Genomic DNA, 22129 nt, shown 5'->3' on the forward strand with positions numbered 1-22129 from the left:
ATCTTGCCAGAGAGAAGTGTAAAGCCACTCGGGAAAAGAGCAAGCTAGCCACTGTGGGGTAGTGGTAGACTTCCTCCCCTTTCTCTAAGCCTAGCTTGCTCTCCTTTAGGCATCTTAGCAAGTTCACTCTCTCATCTGAGCTGTTGTGACTCATGCTGATAGGAATGCCAGACTCCAGGTGGGATCTGGAAATCCTCTAGAATTAATGCCCATCTTATGACTACAGAGTTCAGTTCCCCTGAAAAAATGGCTGCTTTGGAGGATGGACTCTATGGTTCTGTAACCCACTGAGGCCCCTATCCACTCCAGGCTCTGTTCTGAACTCTCCGGGAGTTTCCTAACCTTGAGATGACAACCATAACCCCATCCCCCACTGGTAACCAGGGAGAATCCAGCTACCTTATGCTGAGGAGACAGCAAGAAGCAGAGAGATAAATAAAGGGCACATAGGCTTCTTACAAAGTGAGGTTTCACAGTGCTGCTGGATGACTCTGAGGAGACTTCTGCAGCGTGGAAGTCTGAGGGCTCTTCATCTCACCTGAATCATGAGCCTCATGTGAGGGAAAAAGTGAGAAGGTGGCAAGGGAAGTATAGAGGGCACTGGATCAACAGTGGGGCAGCTCTACATGCTCAGAGGTATTCTGATATGAAAATGGTTATAGTTACATATGTAATATTAACAGTGTATCTTATATTATCATCTGTATGTATTTGGTGGAGTGGCACACAGTGCACACAGTGGTCATGTGGCTTTTTTGGTTCATAAATGCACTCTGTAAGGTATGGAGTGAGTAACTGTGGGTTTGAGTGCTGGACTAGCATCTGGAAGACCCTGCTCGGCAAGGAAGCTTGTTGCGTAGCTCTGTGCCACTCACAAACTCTCAGCCTAACTTATAGGTTTTAATGAAGATACAATGGAGTAGAACAATGTAAGTCTCTTTATGGCCCCAATAGTAAATAAAAAGAAAAGAAGAAGAGTTTGGATTTATACCCTGCCTTTCTCTCCTGTAAGGAGACTCAAGACAGTTTGCAAACTCCTTTTCCTTCTTCTCCCCACAACAAACACCTTGTGAGGTAGGTGGGGCTGAGAGAGTTCTGAGAGACTAGCCCAAGCTCACCCAGTAGACTTCATGTAGAGGAGTGAGAAAACAAATTCAGTTCACCAGGTAAGAGTCCACTGGAGGAGTGGAGACTCAATCCCGGTTCTCCAGATTAGTGTCCACCACTCTTAACCACTACACCATGCTGATGTTCACAATATAAATATATATTTATTTCCTCCACTAAATAAATAAATCTTGGGGTTTCTTGCTCAATATTTCCTTGCCTGGAGTCCTGATGTAAAATTAGGATCTTGCAATTTTTTTTTAAAAAAAATCAGAGATATTTACACACATATTAGGCTTTTTTTTTTAAAAAAAATCCAGAATTCTAATTTAGGCCGTTTCCGCATGGGCCAAAAACGGCGGCTTGGGGGCGGTAAAAACGCTGCCCCCAGGCCGCCGTTCGCACAGGCGGCGCTGCTGAAACGCAGCAGCGCCGACCTGGCTGCCCTTCCCCTCCCTCAGGGTGGCGTCAGGCCGCCCTAAAAAACAATCCTTTAAAGGGTTGTTTTGAGGGGACAGCATCTTCCCGGCGGCGCGGTGCAAACAGCACCGCCGGGAACACGCTGTTTCCCCTTCCCTCTCCCACTTACCTCTTGCTGTCGTCGTCCTGCTGGCCTCCTAAGTCCCTCCCTCGCTGTCCTCCGACCCCTGGGGGGCCAGCAGGACAATGACAGGGACGAGGTAAGTGGGAGAGGGAAGGGGGAAGAGGCGGCTCCATGCAAAGCCGCCTCTCCTGCGGCGGCCTCTGCTGGGCCCGCTCGCACGCTTGCATGCGAACGGGCCTCCACCCCCACGCCGGCAGAATTCTTGCCGGCGTGGGGGCGCTTAGAGGCCATGCGGAAACGGCCTAAGATCCTGTGGCAGCTTGGGCTACATATTTTCTCAACATGGAGGACTGGGGATTTTGTTTGTTTGTTTTCTATGTTCCATATTGGACATGTTGACAATGGCCAAATCCCACAGTTTGTTCTATCACTGATAGACAGCACAGATGAATATCAAGCAACAATAACAAAAAGCAAGTATACTAGATTCAGTCTGATATTTCAGTCCTGCTCATTTATTCCATCGAGAGTAATTGGTAGACTTTAAGTGCACTTAACTAACTACCAGATTGCTAACCGGCCCTCAATGGATCTGATTATTTCCCCTTCTCTACTGGAATCCACTATTACTGGACTATTTAACAGCTTAACAAAAAATTCAGGAATTAGCACAGTTGACATGAAAAGATGCCACGGGAGGTGCAAACGTTTTCTCAAAGTGCCCTCAATGTTTTTTTTTCCTTTTATGCATTTATTTGCTGCTTGGGTGGTCAGATGGGTGGAGTTGGAACACTAATTTACTTTGGAGGGGGGCTATTCGTACCATTTTTACATCCTATAAAGTTCTGTTTTTTGTTCTAAAAATGCCCACTAAGCTGTTGTTCTTTAACTAGCTACCCATGAGTTACAAATCATAATGCCTCCTTTCCTTCAGGATTTTCATAAGGGTCAAATTTGTGCACCCACTGCTCTCATTCTGGCTGCAGCCTACACTATGAGTAATTCGACTGTAAGCAGTGGCTTCAGTGTGGAACATGAATTTGTCATGTTTTACATCATTATATTGTTAGGCATGAAAGTCCAGAGGTCTAATAAAGCCAAGAACTCATCCCAAATCAGGAAACGAAATGGAGAAGATAAGAAGAATGCCTGCATGTGGTATGCATCCTCTTTGACATGCTTCATTTTTATTTTTACCACCTGCAGACTGGCATCGGCTTTGTTCCCACTCTCCATCTCCTGCTGAGATATATTTAAATTAGTGGATATGCTAAGCTAAAAAACAAAACCTTGCATCTAGAAAAAGGGAGTCTATCTGTAGCAAAGATGAAGGCAAATGTGATGGTTGCCTACCAAGATGAAAAGCTGAAGTTCTCTAAATATATACAAAGCAACAAAAATGAAAACTTCAACCTAGACTCCAGCATACATGGCTCATCCTTGGCTGTTACAAAAGCTTTCGATGAAATTTTTAACTTCTGTAATCATAAAGGACCCCCCTCCAAACTTATGAGTTAATATATATTCCCATGTGTTAATGAGAGACTCTGCCTTGAGCCCCAGTGAGAAAGGTGAACTGTATAAAGCATAACTAAATAAAGAGGGAAAAAGGTAATTTATTTGAATGCTGGAATTTCATTGTAGAACATTCTGCTTGCACTGTTTTTTGCCCCCTTGGTTTTGTTTTCAGCAGGTCAAAGGGGTTGCAGATCAAAGAGGAAGGAGAAAAGTTATATATCTGTTTGTCTATCTGCCTTGTATATTTCTAGTACATTTCAATCCTACATTTACTCCAAGAGCATATATTTTATCCTCACAGCGATCATGTGTAGAAAGGGGTGGAAAGTTAACTAATTTAGTTTATTTATAGCATTTATGGTCTACTTTTCTCAAAAAATACCCAGATACTCAAAACTGAGAATACCTATGTGCCACCTAAATAAGTAAATGAGGCTGTTTAGACTGAGAGTATGCAGCTGGCCATATGATCTAATGTCTTTTTTAGTGATGTTGTAGACCATAAACCCTGGCAGGATCTATCAAACAGCTTGCTTGCTTGCTTGTTTGTTTGCTTGGGGTATTTATTTGTTTATTTGTTTTTTTTATTTACACATACTCCACTTTTTCTCACTTGGAGACAATCAACAAGATGTGACTGTCATTAAACAATGCAATAGGGTTAGGATTGTAGAACCATCTTGAAATCTACAAACCGAAAGGAAGCAAAATTTAAGTATTAACATAACGCATTAACATCCCCATCCAATGGTGGGGGAAAGAGCTTTAGGGAGTGGCATTGCCTTGCGCTGCTGCATTTGCCTTTCCTGGGGCACTTACTTCAGCAGAGGTGGCAAATGTTCTGGCACCTGCCTGTCCCTCAACTTTACACTGTAAAACCCAAAAGTCCAGTCTGTGGCAGGGCTTCACTGGCATCCCAATAAGACACCAGCATGGAGGGGGAGGTGGGGGAGCATTCCTAGAGATGTACAGGAGTCCTGTAAGCTTATGGAGTTTTCCAGTAGTGGGGGCTGGATACTACCTGCATTACTGGAAAGCCCTCTTGGAGGCACTGGGGCAGCACTGCATTGGAGCCATGTTCCGCTGCCTCCAGCTTTGGATGGGGTTGGCCATGATTCAAAAATTACACAGTAGGAGTCTATTTGCAGAGCCTTTGATAATTTAGCCAAGTAATTTGTGAATAATTTGTAAAGTGCAGCCATATTGCCTGCATAGGAAAGTCCTCTTGAATTATTCAGTTTTGCAAAGTTTGTGGAAAGTCAGGAGAATGGCAGACCTTGTGACCTTCTCAGGCAGGCTTTTCCATAATGTGGGGCCGCAACTGAGAAACCACATGTATGGGGGGTTGTTGATCTTGCACATTTGCAGGTTGTCACTTGCAGAGGACCTTGCACAGATGAGTGAAGCTGTTGTGGCAGAGCACAGAGGGAGAGGTGGTCTTGGCCATATGAGGGTCCAAGGCCATGAAGATCTTTGTATGTGATGGTCAATTTAGAGACTTTATGAGTTAAATAATTATAATGAGAATCTTTTTTCTAGCAAACAGTCTTTTTGTGCTGTCTAGAGACAGATTTACTGGCTTGTGGGATTCAAGCTAGCCTACAAAGCTAATGCTGTTTAGCATGGTATGGAGTGTTTATGTCTGTGCTAGGACTCTAGGATTAACAGTTTGTGATCCTCTAGCACCATGGTCTTCAACAACATCGAGGAACCAATGTTAATCCCAGGTGGCAGGATGGGACTCACTGAATTCCCAGTATGTGACAGGAAATCACATGACCGGGGGGGGGGGGAAGCAAAGTTTAGGACTTCATTTGTTCTCAGATCACAGGTAACAAACTGCGAAAGTTGGGTGCGGGAACTATAAGCCAGACATCAGGGTGTGTCTTTTGTGTTTATGTGTGCATTTATTTATTTATTTCCAGTAGCAACAAAAAAGGGGGTTGTAGTGGCAAATGGGTTTATTTCCAGGGTCCCCAATAAAGGTCTTTAACATCACCTATTGCCTGGTTGGAACTGGCAAGGATTGAACCTGAGACCTTCTGCATACATAGCTTTACCACTGAGCCACAGCTCTTCCCCAGCTGTTATAGGATGATTGTAAGGATTTTACCAAAATAATATACATGATGAACAGTGGAAGTATTGTTTCTTCTATCCATTGTGGAATTTAAGATCATTTTAAATGACCTTGAGGATCCAGAAGGGGAATTAATGTCAAAATAAATATCTAGGTGTAAATAATGGTCATGTTGCATTGAAGTGGGCAGATAGAATTGGCTTTGAACATGCACACTGCAGAATGTGGTCCTTTGGCTGCTTTCAAATCCCATATCAGTAAACAAGTTGTTGCCTAGACATTCTAGACAATTTACCATATGGTTCCTGTGCTGCATATTATTTTCCGATGCCAAAAGACTTGTTCTTGCATGCTTGTCATCAATTGGCTTCAATGAGTATCATTACCTGGAAATTCTGCATTTTAATGTGATGATGCATGCAGCAGGAAGGGGTAGGAATCGATAGCTTTTAATGTAGAATTGTCTGTGTGTGCGAATGTATTTTGTGCTACAGTTTTAGAATAATACAGCTCAGAAGCCTTTACAGATTATCTAGCCCAGCAGTTCTCTAATAGTATCTGAGAATCTTGCAGGTTGATCACCAGACTGTTAAAAGTGGCCATTGTAGCAAAATTAAGGTGCTAAGAAGGTTTCACTGAATAAGTTCAATTTGATCTACAACATGTGGCAGAATGAGAAAGGAGAAGGGACTGTACCTTTTCAGATGGCCAGGGGAGGCCACTTTTTGGGAATATTCCTCTAGGTAAAACAATACAACACAAACCAAGAAATCCTTCCTTGCAAATAGAAAACTAGTACAGCAGAGAAGCATACAGACCTGGAAAAAATTTTCTTTCTGCGAATACGATATGGTTTTCAACATGCTGTCTATTTTTTTTTAAATGTTTCTGCTATGAATGCTGAATAGGCTGGAACATGCAAGTTACATCAGTTTTAAGAACATTGGACTGGCTATCTATTTGCTTCTGGATTCAGTTCAAGGTATATTACCTATAAGGACCTTGGGACAGGGGATAATGATATTTATTAAACCGTCACTCTCATTATGCTCCTTCATGGCAGTTCCATTCCTGAGGTCAACAAGGCCTATATCCAGGGTTGCCATGCCATGCCTGGCAACTGGTGGGTGATTTGGGGTGGGGAGATAGTGGGTCATGGCCTGAGTACTACAACATCAATTCAGGGAAAACCCCAAAATGATAAGAGTTCTGGCAATTCCTAGAACTGCCCTATATCACTTCTGGGCTTCTTCTGGAAGCTTCCAAGGGTGCACAAAATGTCTTTTGTTCCCTTTTCTCCCACTGCTGTTTGGTGTGGTGGGTGGGAAAAGAACTGCCAGCCAGAGCCCTACCTGTATCAGACTCTATCTTGTAAGCAAATATGAACATTGTCGACTTGGGCTTAAAAAAAATTCTGCTATGGTACCAGTATTATGGGGCAGCCATCCTAAAGCATTAATGTGTACATAAGGTTGACAACTCTGGATTGTGAAATTCCTGGAGATTCCTGGTGAATGGGAAGGTAGAGTTTGGGGAGGAAGTTTAGCAGGGATATGGTACCGTACAGTCTACCCTCCAAAGAGGTCATTTTCTCCAGGAAACTGATCTATGTAGTCAGAAGGTCAATTGTAATTTTCGGTGAACATCAGGCTCCACCTGGAAGTTCGCAACCCTAAATGTCGATCTGGCCTAATTCTTTCATTTAAAAGTGACAAGTAAGTCTTAATGGGGAGGGCGGGGTAGGATTACTACTTTAAAGTGGAACCTGGAGATCTAATTCAAATACAATTGAGGTCTGGACTATAGATATCAGTTTCCCTGGAGGAAATGAACACTTTGGAGAATGAACTTTATGATATACCATAGACTGTGGGGGTGGGGTGGGTGGGGGGGGTGGTACCACAAGCACTCTGACTTCCTTCCCTCCCTAAATTCTCTGTTTTGTCTCCAACTTTCCAGGAATTTCCTAAGCTAGAACAACTCTAAGAAGGGATCACCCCACTGCACCAATGCTTTGGGATGACAGAATGGAGTTTCTACCAGAGTTATAGGATAAACAAGGGCTGAGACAAGAAACAGAAGTACCACGACTTGGGAGGAGACAGGCTGGTGTGTGTTCCCAGTAGCTGACCCAGGAAGTAGATGTACAATGCCTCCCAATTTGGCTGAGACCTCCCACTGGCAGCTTAATGCCACTACCAAAGCTTGCTTGGTCATCATGGAAAAATGGGGGAAATCAGTGTTTACCCTGATTTTCCTCAAAGTCACATCACTTCTGGTGCAAGCTTCTGGAATGATGTGTCAACACCTGATGTTCTAGTATTTGCCTGAAACTCTTTGGTAAGAGTTGCCCATGTTGCCCATCAGTGTAGCCCTGATGTGTTGATGTAATTTCTGGTTGTACCAGAAGTAACATCATAACCCCAGGGGAAGCTGGATGGGCAGGTCCTCACCTCAAAACTCTCCTGCTTGCAACCCTACCCAGAAGGTGGGAGCATGAGATTGTCAGTACTATAAAATAAAATGATTCATCAGACTATAACCTGGCTGGGAGTAAAGATCTATTCATGATCATAGGTCTACTGATAAATGTGACTCTAGTCAAGATAGATAGAACAGGAAATAGGTGGCAAACGTCCCCTGTACAACTAGGTCAGGGAACAGATTTGCCATGCCACAAATTAAAAGGTTTTTTTAAAAGTCTTTGGTGAGATGAAACAATGCTCCAGGTGGAGTGATGCACCCTATAGCTACAACCCTATTTTTAGCTCAAGTTGAAACTTGAGACAAATGTGAGGGTTTCTGCTTGGGAAAAACATCTGCTGCATTTCTCAGTGGGGCTCTGCCCATCCCTAGGAGAATCCATGACCTATTTGGGCTGCAATCTAACATAGTCAAAGGTGGCCTCTATGGATCTTCAGTATAATCCTTCAGGCCTCCTTTCTAGTTGCTTGCATTTTACCCTGATAAGATTTTTTTTTCTTACATCATTATCAGGGAAAGCAGTGAAGTCATTTATTGGAATCAGGGTTTCCTGTTAAGACTATGAACATGCAAATGAAGTTATTATTTTTAAGTGGAGAAGTCAGTTTTGTGCAAATTGGGTCCAAGTATAAATTGGAAGCTCTCTACTTGTGGGCTTTTTTTTTTTTAAAAAAGAACACTTTTAAATACTTGTTAAGGTTACATTATCCTACTTTTCCAGCCACAGTAACAAAGATGATAAATTATTGTTCTGAATGCAGAGCTAGCAGTCCTGTTCCTTTACTACTCCCCAAATAGAGGATGTGATGAACATTGAGAAAAAAGCTATATGTTGTGGCTCCCACTAAGTGGCCAGTTCTTAAAGCAGTCTCACTCATAAACCCTCTAGAGTTTTTATGTCCAGTGTGGGAAGTTTGTGGATATTTGGGTGCAGAGCCTAGAAGGGTGGAATATGGGGAGGTCTGGATGCTCAGTGAGGATGTGATTTCTCTCCTCTCTCCAAAGCTGCCATTTCCTCCAAGCAAACTCATCTCTGTAGTCTAGAGATCAGCTGTAAAACTCCAGACCACATTTGGAGCTGAGCAACCCTAACAGCTCCTTGCTGAGCCAGCACTCGAGGTTGACATGGCTGGGCTTTGGCTGAGGGCCACAGCAGCCAAATGCCTATTAACCCTAATGAGAAATGTTGGATGCATCTTCAATTTCCCAGTGGGAGTAGCATCTGAGAGAAAGAATGGAAGGATGGAGCAAAAGAATCACAGTCTGCTTCTTCACAACTCCTTTCCAATGGATCCAAAAGAAGTGTGGCAGCATTGCAATCTATTCTCTCCACCATAGCTGGAGGAGGAAGAAAATTCCACCTTCTCCTTCTGTGTTGCATATAGCATGGTTCTGTAGGAAACATAAATGGGTCAAAGGAAGCCTCACATATTGATATGTCTTTGAATTTGAGCTTAATCATCTGTTTTCAGTGTTCGGGTTCTAACTAGCATGATGAGGATGATGATGATGAGGATGATGAGGATGATGATGAGTTTGGATTTATATCCCCCTTTTCTCTCCTGAAGGAGACTCAAAGGGGCTTACAATCTCCTTGCCCTTCCCCCCTCACAACAAACACCCTGTGAGGTGGGTGGGGCTGAGAGGTCTCCGAAAAGCTGTGGCTAGCCCAAGGTCACCCAGTTGGCATGTGTGGGAGTGCCCAGGCTAATCTGAATTCCCCAGAGAAGCCTCCACAACTCAAGTGGCAGAGCTGGGAATCAAACCTGGTTCCTCCAGATCAGAGTGCACCTGCTCTTAGCCACTTCGCCACTGCTGCTCTTTTTTTGATGATGATGATATTGTTATTTCCATCCCATGAGCCAAAAGGTAGTCCCCTGTGCAAGTACCAGGTCATTACTGACTGATGGGGTGATGTCACATCACAATGTTTACTAGGCAGACTACATTAATGGGGTGGTTTGCCATAGCCTTCCCCAGTTATCCGCACTTTACCCCCAGCCACCTGAGCACTCATTTTACTTCCATCTTGGAAGGATGGAAGGCTCACTCAACCTTGAGCTGGCAACCTAAAACCAACTTCTAGCAGGACTGAACTCAGGTCACAAGCAGAGCTTTGCTTGCAGTACTGCAGCTTACCACTGTGTGCCATGGGGCTCCTTTCAACAATTAAGCAATGTTAAATCCATATACAGTGTGTTGATGCTATTATCATTATTATTGTTATATGGATAGATCTCCTTTCCCTTATCAGAAAACGTACAGTGTATCTACAGTACACTAAAAGGAGATGTACATAAGTATGTGACATCAAGCCACAACTGACTTATGGCAACCTAGGGAAGGAACTTTCAAGGAAAGTGAGAAGCAGAGATAGTTTGCTATTGCTGTCCTCTGCAGAGCCTTCCTTGGTGTGCTTTCATCCATGTACCACCTGACTTAGCTTCCATGATTTGATGAAATGGGGCATTCCACATCCCAAAAGAAGCTGTGGCCACTGCCAAGAAAAGTTCTTCCTTGGGGGATAGAAGTTCAGTAGAATGCATTGCTTCCCCCTGCCCCCCTGAACAAGTACATAGAGGCTACCCACATTTCTTGTCCAGCATTACAGCTGAAATGGGAGGCACACTCCAGAGTAGGATGCCAGCCACTAAGCAACCATGCATCTCTCCACCTACCAATCTTGGCCAAAAAAACTCCTGATTTTAGCTGAGACAGCAACCAAATTTGTGGACAGCTACAGAAAGTGGTGCATTGCTGGGTTCCTGCAATTCCAATTGCGAGAAAGTGGAGGTGAACCAGGAGGTGAGGGATGCCACAAAAATACCATTGTATGTATAGCAGCATGGAAAGGAGCAGCAATTTTTTCTTTCCCCTAGTGTATACATGTATCAGGAAAAAACTGATCATCATAGCAATGTCCCCTTTTCGAAGAACTCAACATGAACTCATTATTTGAGAACTTTTCCAGCCCTTTCAAAGGGGGCTGTTTCCCCCTCAGTGCTCCTGCATGCTCTGCCGGCTCCATTTCCATTTTGTAAAAGATCGTGAAAGCAGAAGATCCCCGGATAGTTGAAACAACTTTTTGTCCTTTGCTGTTTTATTGAATTGAAAACTAAGTTTCCCAGGTAGGGGGGAAGCCAGCATTCTCTGCAACAAAGGGAGCCTCATATGATAATGAACATTAATTATTCATGGCACGGCGTGGTGCTTCCTGGAGTAAATCTCCAAAATGATATCCCAGAATGTAACCCGAACCATTTAAAACACCTCAAAAGGTTTCATTGGAAAGAGCTCATTAACTCCTCATTGGAAGAAGGAGTGGATTGCACTGCCAACCAATATGAAAAGCCCCCAGGGCTCTCTGCAGTGAAAGAAAAGAAAGTCCTTCCCCCACCTTTTTTTTAATCCCTTCTTGTGGTGGCTTTTGTTAGTAGAAGAATGGAGAATCTAACCAACCTGTCCCGAGAACTCCGACACTCTGGGGATTGAACCAGAAAGGAACATTATAGGCAGAGTTTAGGAGCCAATTTAGTGAGGTACCAAGGCATATGTGCACTCAAATTTTAAACCCTCATCAGGCATAGCAGGAAATAATGTTTTGTAACCAACCGTAGCAGGTAATAAAAAGTCTGAATGGGGAATGTGAAATTGTCCCTGCTGTATCAACCCCCAGTTCCCTGATTTGGTTTTGCTTTTCCCATGTAGGAAGCAAGCCTGCTGCTCTTTATTTTCTATTCTCCACTTTAGTTTCCCTGCACGGAGTGTTTCCCTGTTTACACGGATTTTTCAGTGTAATTTGAGCCACAATAAATCAGCATAGCACATTGTGTGCATGATTTTGTTTAGGTAGTTAGTACACTACAGAACAACCTTTTGGATGATGAGTGGCTTACAGAGTAATTTACAGGATAACACAAATATAAATTGCAATAATGAAATAAGATCAGGAAAAAAAGGAATAAATGCGGATGCCAACATTCCAGAAGTAAAGCTACAAGGAATTGGCCTGGAGCTGCAGAGGTTTAAGTACCCTGCCCAGTTCCTGTGGATTCCATCCCTTCCTTCTGGGTTCACAGGTACTTGCACACAGGATCATATCGGGGTCTTGTGGGATGTCAGTGTGGCTATGGGGGTTCATGTGTGCATTCTGGCATAGCTACGCAGGAATGGGAAGCCAATGAGCCCCCCCTCACATGTCTCTGTGCAAAGGCCTGTGTCCCAGCCAATTTGCATGCTGTCCATGGGACGCCTGGCCATGCGAACACCTGCGATTCCATTTATGCCGACTGCACTCTGCTGTTTTTGGCCCATGCAGAATCCGCCAGAGCTAGCTTCTTTGTACAGCTTATAGCTGCTCTGGGACCCTGTGCACCTCTAGGCATTTCACCCCTCAGCTGTTGGGCAGCAACATCAGTGTGCTACTGCTGATCATCTGTACAGCAGTTGCTTTGGGCCAAGATTCCCTATGGTGGTGGATACTGGCCAGAAACTATTTTTCTAACAGAGCTATCATAAAATATAAATGTCAATTAAACACATGCTGTTTTGGGTTTTTCAAGTTGTGTGGTTCTGGTCTTGTAGTTTTTACTTCTAGTGTTTTGACCACATCTGGCATCTTCAGAAGCATGTCATGATAAAATGTGTTTGTTTCCATGGCACAGAAATCAATTAGACACCCTGCAGTTGATCACAACCACTGTGGAACCCATGCTCAGCTCCTGAGAAATAGTATTGCATAGAAGGGGGGCAGTAGCAAAGAAGGTCCTCTGTTGGGTCCCTGCCAGGGCCAGCTCAAGGTGTCCTGTGCCATAGAGTGGTGACTTCTCACCATTCCTCCAATAGGCAGCTTTCTGGTGGCACAACAGGGATAATGGAGGAAGAAGAAGAGTTAGTTTTTGTACTTGTTTTTCTCTTCTGTAAAGTCTCATACAGGTGTCTAATTACCTTCCCTCCCCACCTATCCCCCAAACAGGCACCTTGTGAGGTAGGTGGGCCTGAGAGATATCTGAAAGACTCCACAGGCTTCATGTGAGGAATGGGGAATCAAACCCTGTTCTCGAAAGCAGAGTCCATTGCTCTTAAGCACTACACCATGCTGGAAGCCATGACTGAAGGGAAAAAAAACCAGTTGCACTGAACAGTACTGTTAGGGAGGAATACAGTAAAAGCCTCTTGAAAAGTCTTGAACCTGTTGATGAAGAATTGAACTGATTCCTTAAAAATGGCTCTTTGTTTATGACTGCTAAATAGCATGTGAGCCAAGTCAGTTGGCGTTCAAATATCTCCAATCCTTATCACTTTGAAATGGCCTCTAGCTTTCAGCTATGGCTTTGAACAGTATTTTACTAGCACACACGCTACAGTCTTTTCACTAGACTTGTAGAGAAGGCCAGCATTATTGTAACTGTATTGTGGATGGGTATAGGCCTAAATGCCTAAATCCTATGAATTTACAGTTGGGGTTATGACTTGAACTAGGAACATCCTGGTTAATATGTGGCTGCTTTGCTACTTCTTATGACAGATCTTTTTGTTCTTAACCCAGTTTCTGCTAAGGTTGACCAGCTTGATTTGGACTTATTTGTATAACGACAATGCATGAGCAGGCACACAACTGGTGATCTGGGGGATACTGAAGAAAGCCCATTTGCAATGATATTAGAAGCAGATGTAACCTCAGCTTGTGGGTTCTGTGGGGCAGTACTTGGAAGGAGTTGCAAAGAACCAAATTTAAACAACAAAATGGTTTACTTTTCTTTACAATTAACACTTTTAAAACATCAACATTTAACGTTACAATTCAAGGTCCTGTTCAGGTTGCATTTCAAGTCCTTCTATTTACAGTCTACTGATATTGCCAAGTCCAAATTCTCCTTTGCAAGTTGGCTGGCTCCTGAAGACTCCAAGGGCTTGATGAACAGGTTGCAACATGATGAAGGTCTCCAGGAGAACTCTCACCCATTACAACCACAAAAGAAAACCCTGAAACAATAAACTCCAACATTTACAACATAGCAAAAACAACAACTACCTTCCCAGTAGTTCCCAACAATATTGAAATTACCTTAACAAGGTGTTAAGGGCTTATAGAAATCAAGGTCCGAGTCTGGTAGCCTTGTTCTTCTGCAAAAGAGCTCTTTCAGCCTCTCTGCTGCTCCGAGTCTCCACCCCTTACTGGGTCAACCCATTCTGGGCCAACCCATTCTGGGCATGGGGGTTACATTCTCCCCCACTAAAATTCTGTCGTCCCGACAGTAATTGCAATGCAACTTTTGAAATCATTAAACAATGATTTCCCCAAAGATTCCTGTACTTGGAGGAACCACATTTGGTGCATCTGAATGCAGAACATTGTCTTTCCCTTAAGCTTAGCTGCACTGGCCGTTTGCAAAACTCTTTACAGCAATTGTTGCAATTCAGCCAAGCAGTTTGCAGAAGGGATGGGGGATTGCAACTGGAATCCCTTCCTTCATGCAACTTCCAAACAGTGTTTCAAATTAACACAGCAACATCTCTTGAACTTACATCACATAACAAAACAATTGTATGGGGATCAAACCCCCAACTTGCTGCACACTTCCATTGCAAGCAATTTATATTTGCAATCTCACTTCCAAGCCCCACGTTGGGCGCCATTTGTAACCTCAGCTTGTGGGTTCTGTGGGGCAGTACTTGGAAGGAGTTGCAAAGAACCAAATTTAAACAACAAAATGGTTTACTTTTCTTTACAATTAACACTTTTAAAACATCAACATTTAACGTTACAATTCAAGGTCCTGTTCAGGTTGCATTTCAAGTCCTTCTATTTACAGTCTACTGATATTGCCAAGTCCAAATTCTCCTTTGCAAGTTGGCTGGCTCCTGAAGACTCCAAGGGCTTGATGAACAGGTTGCAACATGATGAAGGTCTCCAGGAGAACTCTCACCCATTACAACCACAAAAGAAAACCCTGAAACAATAAACTCCAACATTTACAACATAGCAAAAACAACAACTACCTTCCCAGTAGTTCCCAACAATATTGAAATTACCTTAACAAGGTGTTAAGGGCTTATAGAAATCAAGGTCCGAGTCTGGTAGCCTTGTTCTTCTGCAAAAGAGCTCTTTCAGCCTCTCTGCTGCTCCGAGTCTCCACCCCTTACTGGGTCAACCCATTCTGGGCCAACCCATTCTGGGCATGGGGGTTACACAGACGCTCTAATTTAAAGGTAGAATATTTATTACATGGCCCACTTTTTTTAAAAAAATGGTGCTGCATACTGAAGGTCAACGAGGTATGCACAGGAAGTGGTCTTCTCTGTCACAGCTCTTGTCTAATCAACCTTGGTTTCACAAGAATGAATCCTATACATTCCAGCACTGACCTGCTTCAGTAAGGGTGACTGTGTAGGACGGTGAATACTGCATCAGAGATGACTGGGTCCTAAGGCAGAAAATAGTAGTGCATGTACAACTGTGTTTTTTAAAATCAGCCCATGAACTTGTGTTTGATTTCACACTGATTCTACCTGTTCCAGTCAGTCCAATAGAAATTATTCATCTGAAGTGTAGATTTTGGTACAAAATGATTTTACTTCTTGCTGGGCTTTTCAGATTTTTTTTAATGTCTAAGTTCCTCTGCTGGGACACTTGGACTTTATATATTAGATTCACCCCCTCCTTTTTGGCTGTCAGTTAAGGAAAATAGATTTCTAACAATTTCATCTTTTAAGCCACTTATTTTACGGTCTTCTTAAGATTACCATTCTTCCTAGGTTCCATAAGGGGGCCGTTTGTTCCCACTGTACCATTCATTGGTGCAAAGGTGAATTTTTCAAACTCTATCTACATAACAAGAAATGTCCTGAGGCAAGGTTGTATTGAAGAGCTGTCAAAAAAGTTTTAGAGGGGGAGAAAATCAAAACGTGGATTTTGATTTGATGTTCACTTCAAAATATGATAATTGTTTTGGTGTTTTCCATGGGGCACTGTCCCCATATGAAGGAGTTTAACGACATTTCCTGTGATGAAAGGCCTTTTGGGACTTTTTTAGTTTAAAGAAAATGATGACTAAAGACAAACATGACAGACATTTATAAAAGTGTGCATGATGGAGAAAAAGAGGGTTGAATCCATTTTCTCAAATATCAAGGAAGGAATACCCATGAAAATAGATGGGCAATTCACTTGGTAGACAAAAGGAAGCACTTTTTACACCATACATAATTAATGTGTGTAGTTTGTTGCCTCTGGGCTTTGCTAAATGGTTTTAAACAGTGATTAGAACATTCATGGAGGATGGACCCAAGCCACAATTGCTGAAGAAGAAGAGATGTTTGGATTTATACCCTACTTTTCTCAACTGCAATGGGATCTCAAAGTGGCTCACAAACTCCTTCCCACCCTCTGTCAACAGCAGACACCTTGTAAGGTAGGTGGGTCAGAGAGAGTTTTGAGAGAATTGTGACTAAACCAAGGTCACCCAGCAGAATTCATTTGGAGGAGTGGGGAATCAAACCCAGTTCTCCAGATTCAAGTCCACGCTGTCCATTATACCATGCTGGGACTGCCACATTCAGAGGCAATATACATTCCAAGTACCAGATACTGTGGGCAGCAATGGGAGAAAAGTTTTACTTCCATGGCTCTGGTTGTAGACCATCAAGGTTATCTGGTTGGCAGCTGTCAAAAATGAGATGCTTGACTATATGAACTATCGGTCTCATCCACCAGCCATCTTTTTATGTGCTTATACACCACAACATCTGCTGACATATCTGACCTCATCAACCATTCCTGGGAAGGGGTGCCTAATTTCCTGTTAGCTCCCATTGGAAACAATGCGGGATGGCGGCACCCACTTTGGGTGTCCATAACGTTGCCCCCCCACCCAAACTTCACCAAATGTGAGTGGTATCATTAGGACAGTCTCCAGATGATACCCTGAAATATTAGTGCCGCTAGCTTTACAAGTGCACCCCATGCAGGTCAAAACGTGAAAAAACACCAAAAATATCGAAAAAAATCAGACAGACCTGAATATTCAGGTACATCCGAATATGTGATTTGTCTTATTCGGGCATACAAATAATTTTGTGCCCGAATAAATCTGAATCCAAATTTTATTGAATTTCTAAGGTATTGACCAAGCCTAGTCCTATTTGACACATTGGAGGGATAGCATCTTGCAGTGCAGTGTAATGGTCAGAGTGTTGAACTAGGACCTAGGAGACCTGAGTTCAAAACCATTGGCCATAAAGTTCACTGGGTGACTTGGGCCACTTTTTTCCCTGTGAAGAGTAGAAAATATGGCAGAAATGGATGGGGAAATGGGCTGGAATGGAGTCCATGATTGTCCTACAGGAAAAAAGTCCTATAAACATAGAAGGGCTGGGGAATGCCAGAATTTTTAAAAAATTATTCATTTATTTACTGTATATTCATTATTCACCCATCACCAAAGTCCTTGGGTGGGGAGTGCCCCTTTGCTTGGAGCTGCCCTGGAGCCTAACAGTGTATCACTTTCTAACCCACAATAACAGTGGGCAGCATGACAATGACCTGAGAGTTCTTGGTTTGAGTCCAGGCGGCTGACACAATTCTAACTTGATATGGAATGTGCTATTTTGTGATTGGTTGGTTATTATTGGCTGCTCATGGAATCTGCTAATTGTGTCACTCAAATGGATGAGCTTTTACAACTCAGTTAATTGGTACGTTGGAGAAGGTGTTTGTAAAATGTTGTCAAGTTGCAGCCAATTCATGATGACCTCATAGGGTTTTCAAGGCAAGAAACTTAAGCTCATTCCGCACACGCAGAATAATGCACTTTCAAACTCCTTTCAGTGCTCTTTCAAGCTGTGCGGAATAGCAAAATCCACTTGCAAACAGTCATGAAAGTGGTTTGAAAATGCATTATTTTGCGTGTGCGGAAGGGGCCTTACAGAGGTGGTTTGCCATTGTCTGCCTTTGCATAGTGACCCTGGTAATCCTTGTTAGTCTCCCATTCAATTACTAATCAGGGCCAATACTGCTTAGCTTATGAAAGCAAATGAGATCAGGCTAGCCCGGACTATCCAGGTTAGGACAAGGTGTTTGACAGGGGAAGAGAAATCAGAATCTTCATTTATTTAGATATTTACACTGCACTTTTTTGTTCTCCTCTTCCATTTTATCCTTACAGCAACCATCCTGTGAGGTAAATTAAGTTAAAAGTGGGTGGCCAGACCAAGGTCACCCAGCAAGCTTCTATGATAGAGTGGGGATTCGAACCTGAGTCTGCCACAATCCTATGTCCTCCAACCTTATAGAAGATAGTGGGGGGGGGGGGGGGGAAAGTAATTTTTAAAAATGAAAAATAATGTAGTCAAATTTTCATCTTCCAGCGTTCAAGATTCCACTGAATTTTGTAAACTGCAAGATGAAGTTGCTTGAACTGGAAGGCTGTAAATAATCAGAATATGTCTTGTGTGTCACCACAACCAATGTTGGGACAGCTGCCACCTATACATCCAAAGGCCCTTCGCTTGTTCAGCAGCCATAAATTCATCCTGGTTTGATCCAATTTTCCCTGGGGAAATGTTAACTGAGAATGTTGGAGACTTTGGGGAGGCAGTTGTGCATTCTACAGTGTATGTATTTCAGCCAGGTTCTTGCAATCCAAATTCCTAGGTGAATACTGGATTGCAAAGTAAAAGAGGTGAACCAAGAAAGCAACAGATGTCACAAAGAAGCCTTTGAAAATCTGCTGGCTGACAGAAAGGGGAAGATTTTTTTTAATGTATGTGCAGCAAGTAATTATTGCGCAGGATGTTCAGCATTCAGAGGGAAAAAATGCTTTACAAAATGCTGAAACAATTGTGACATGCCTGGGAGAATACGAACACATATGGCATATGAGGATATGGAGGATGCAATATGCTTTGACAGACCTCGGTGCTTGACAATTAAATACACCAACTGTTTGACAGAAATGGCAAGGCTGATGGTGGGGAAAACAAGAAATCTCTACCATATTCCTTGTGGGGCTCATGTCGAGACATATACTGTATGCCATTTTTTAATATAAGCAGGAAAAGAAATCATTGGAGCAGAATTTCATCTCAAGACAGGATTATTTCATTGGTATTTGTGCTACAGACAGCTTTACATCTTCACATTTATTACTTGATAACTGCAGCATCTCAAAGTGGCTTGTGTGTGTAAAAGGGTACGTACCATAGTGATAGGCAGTCATAACTTTTATATATTTCTGACACTTGGAAGAGGTCAAAAACCTTCCAAATCTAATGATTATTATAGTACCTTGGAGTCGAGTTTCATTTCCTTGTTTAGAATGTGGCAGGAAGGGTGGAAAGGGAAGAGAGTGGAGAGAGAAGGCGAGAACTAACCAGACATGTGCCTGAAAAGTTGTTATCCAACCATAAGAATTAGCCTACCTTGCTGCTCAACAGAATTCTCTCAACTGGCATTTCTGTACATGGCATTTTCACTTTCCACCAATCATTTCACTGGGCTTTCTTATTCTTTATAAACATGGCTTTGTATTTACATCTTTTCCAATGGTTTGCTTGTATTCTCTGGTAGGCTGGAGTGCAGACTGAAGGGGAGTCTTACATTTCCAACCTCCTCCTCTACATGCCCAGTGCCAGACTTACTCTCTACTTAATTTAGTTTATTTAGAAAATGTATATGCTACCTTGCACTTCCATTTTGTTGTTCTGCTTTCTTTCTTTTTTCCCTAATACTGCCAGAATTGTCCCATTTTCCTTTGACAAATAGAGATGAGTTTGGAGATTTAAAAAAAAAATACACGAGAGGAAACCCTTCTATTAGTTTGAGAGTGCTGAGGCAGTGTAGTAAATTGCAGAGTCTGCATGCAAATGGCATCAACTTGAATGGCATTTCCAGTATCAAAACTGAAGACCCCACATTTTAAACCTGTTTGGAAATATTGAGTTTGCATGCAAAATTTCTTAGAGAACTTGCTGCTAGTGCTCTGGGAAAATAAACACAAGGATATTGCTTGCTATTATTTACAGATGCTTCAATCTGGCTACATTTCAGTGTCATAATAAGTTTTTAAATTTCTTCCTGACTTGTCAGCTATTAAAAGAGCAAGAAGAGATACACATATCGAAGAGAAAGAGCTGAGTGCTATGCAAGTAGCAATTTAGAGAACACTGAGTCCCTGTTGGATCTGACAATTGCTTTGGTAAGAGTACTTTGAGGTGGGTATTGGTGTTGGTCTGCAGTGAAAGAGCAAGATTCAAGTCCAGTAGCATTTTAAAGACCAAAAATATTTTCAGGGTATAAGAAATATGATGAGGGGAGCTTTAACTCTTTAATTTTATACTGTTGGTCTTTCAGGTACTACTGGATCCAAATCTTGCTCTTTGGTGATTCAGTTCAGTAGATTCAGTTCATACTGATTTTTGTTCAAGGTTTGACATCTCATTGGCATGAACTAGCCTCACATGATCCTTCTTGCAAATGAACAGCAGATATGCCCAAGATCCAGCTAGAGCGGAAGAGAATTGCCTTCTTTTAAGCATATGCCAAACCACTCTTGCACATACAATTGCCACATAGAAGTAAATCATGACAACTTGATAATGGAACCAACAAATTCTAACAGATAGCCTCTGCAACCAAAAGAGCTAAACATTTTAGGATGTACTAAAGACTTTCATGAGCCTGAGCCTACTTTAGTGTTGGTCTACTTTAGTGTTGGTTGCCTGTAGGTTTTCCAGGAAATCTGTTTAGCCGCTGTATGAAACAGGACGCTGTATTTGATGGGTCATTAGACTGATCTGGCCTCAATTGCCTTTCGGCTCTGAGATGCATGCCACATCTGATAAAGTGGACTTTAGCTCATGAAAGCTTACTGCTGAATACTTTTGTTAGGCCCTTTCCACACCGCAACGGTGCAGGAGTGCTTCAGCATAAACAATGCTGATGCACCCCCCGGAACCATTTGCATGGACAGTCCCAGGAGGATGGCAGGCAGCAGCGCAGCCTTCACACAGGCTGCGCTGCTGCCGAACGCCTACCTTGTCTCCGTGCGAACCCCTCCCCAGGGACGCTGTTTTTAGTGTCCCTGGGATGTTGTATTGTGCGAAAACAGCCTCAGGTCTTGGAGTCCAGTTTCATTTCCAAGATGGTTTACCATTGCCTGCCTTCATGCAGGCTGGGAGAATTATGAGAGAACAGTGATTGGCCCAGGGTCACCCAGCAGGCTTCATGTGGAAGAGTGGAGAGTTGAACCCAGTTCTCTAGAGTCTGCCCCTCTTAACCACTATACCATACTGGTTGTGGTTATGTTACCTGTAACCAGTTCTCATATTGCCTTTTCCTTACATCTTTACTGTAAAGATGCTAACAGAGATGCTATTTCATTCCCTCCTCCCATCTCATCTTAGGTGTTTGTTGCCTTGTTCAGCTCTATTTAACTCATCAAGAAATCCATTGTGGGAACAAATGCCGAATGCAGCCGAAGGTCATCAGAAGCATAGATGCCATAACAGTGTTTTGTAGTCACATCCTTTGTTTACTACTTGCTAGAAGGCAGAGATTTTGGAGTTAAGAGGTGGTTAGAGAACAATTAGACCTCTGGTCCCCACTTCAGAGCATCATCTATGAATATTCTTGCTTGTACTTATATTTTAAGAGAGCACAAAGCAAAGTATTGAAAGTAGATATTTGTGCAGGTATATAAAACATCAGTTCAAGTAAGTGAAAAAATGGAATGATGAATTAATTGAAGTTAGGAGCACTTAAACTTGACTCTTGGTGAGGGACCTGTATATGCTTCTCCAAAGGACTGGCTTTTCATCTTCTATGCTTCCACAGTTCATTGATTTAATGGATTTTATATTCTGTTCCTTTCTTTCCAACTTTAACTGGAGTTAGCTCAAATTCCATCTTGCCTGCACTTGCACCAAACTCTATTGTTCATAAAGTTAATTTATGATTGTCCAGGCTGCGTTAATAAAACCATAAAAGCCATTTCTTCTGCTTCAGTCTTCCCCAAGATTCCAGTTCATGACCTTTGACTAGCTGGAGTGATGTTAGCCACCATCAGACCTTGATCAGTTTAGACCATGAATTGTGGTTGGCCATCCTAACAATCTTAACATTAACTCGAGATGTATTATTGAGTTTGATTAATTCATGCAGCAGAGAATAAATAAAGCCCAGTGAAGAGTCAAATCTGCCCGTGTTACATGCCATCAAGTCATTTCCAACTAATGACAACCCTATGAATTAATGACCTTTAAAAGTCCTATCATTAACAGGCCTGCTCAGGTCTTGCAAATTGAGAATGAATTTCTAGTCCGTGAGAATTCCTGTCAATTGCTATAAGTTCTTGTTTCAAGGTACCAAAGGAAGCATACACTGTTCTCCTTTTGTA

The sequence above is a fragment of the Sphaerodactylus townsendi genome, linkage group LG13 (genome assembly GCF_021028975.2).
Source record: "Sphaerodactylus townsendi isolate TG3544 linkage group LG13, MPM_Stown_v2.3, whole genome shotgun sequence".
Classification (NCBI taxonomy): Eukaryota; Metazoa; Chordata; class Lepidosauria; order Squamata; family Sphaerodactylidae; genus Sphaerodactylus; species Sphaerodactylus townsendi.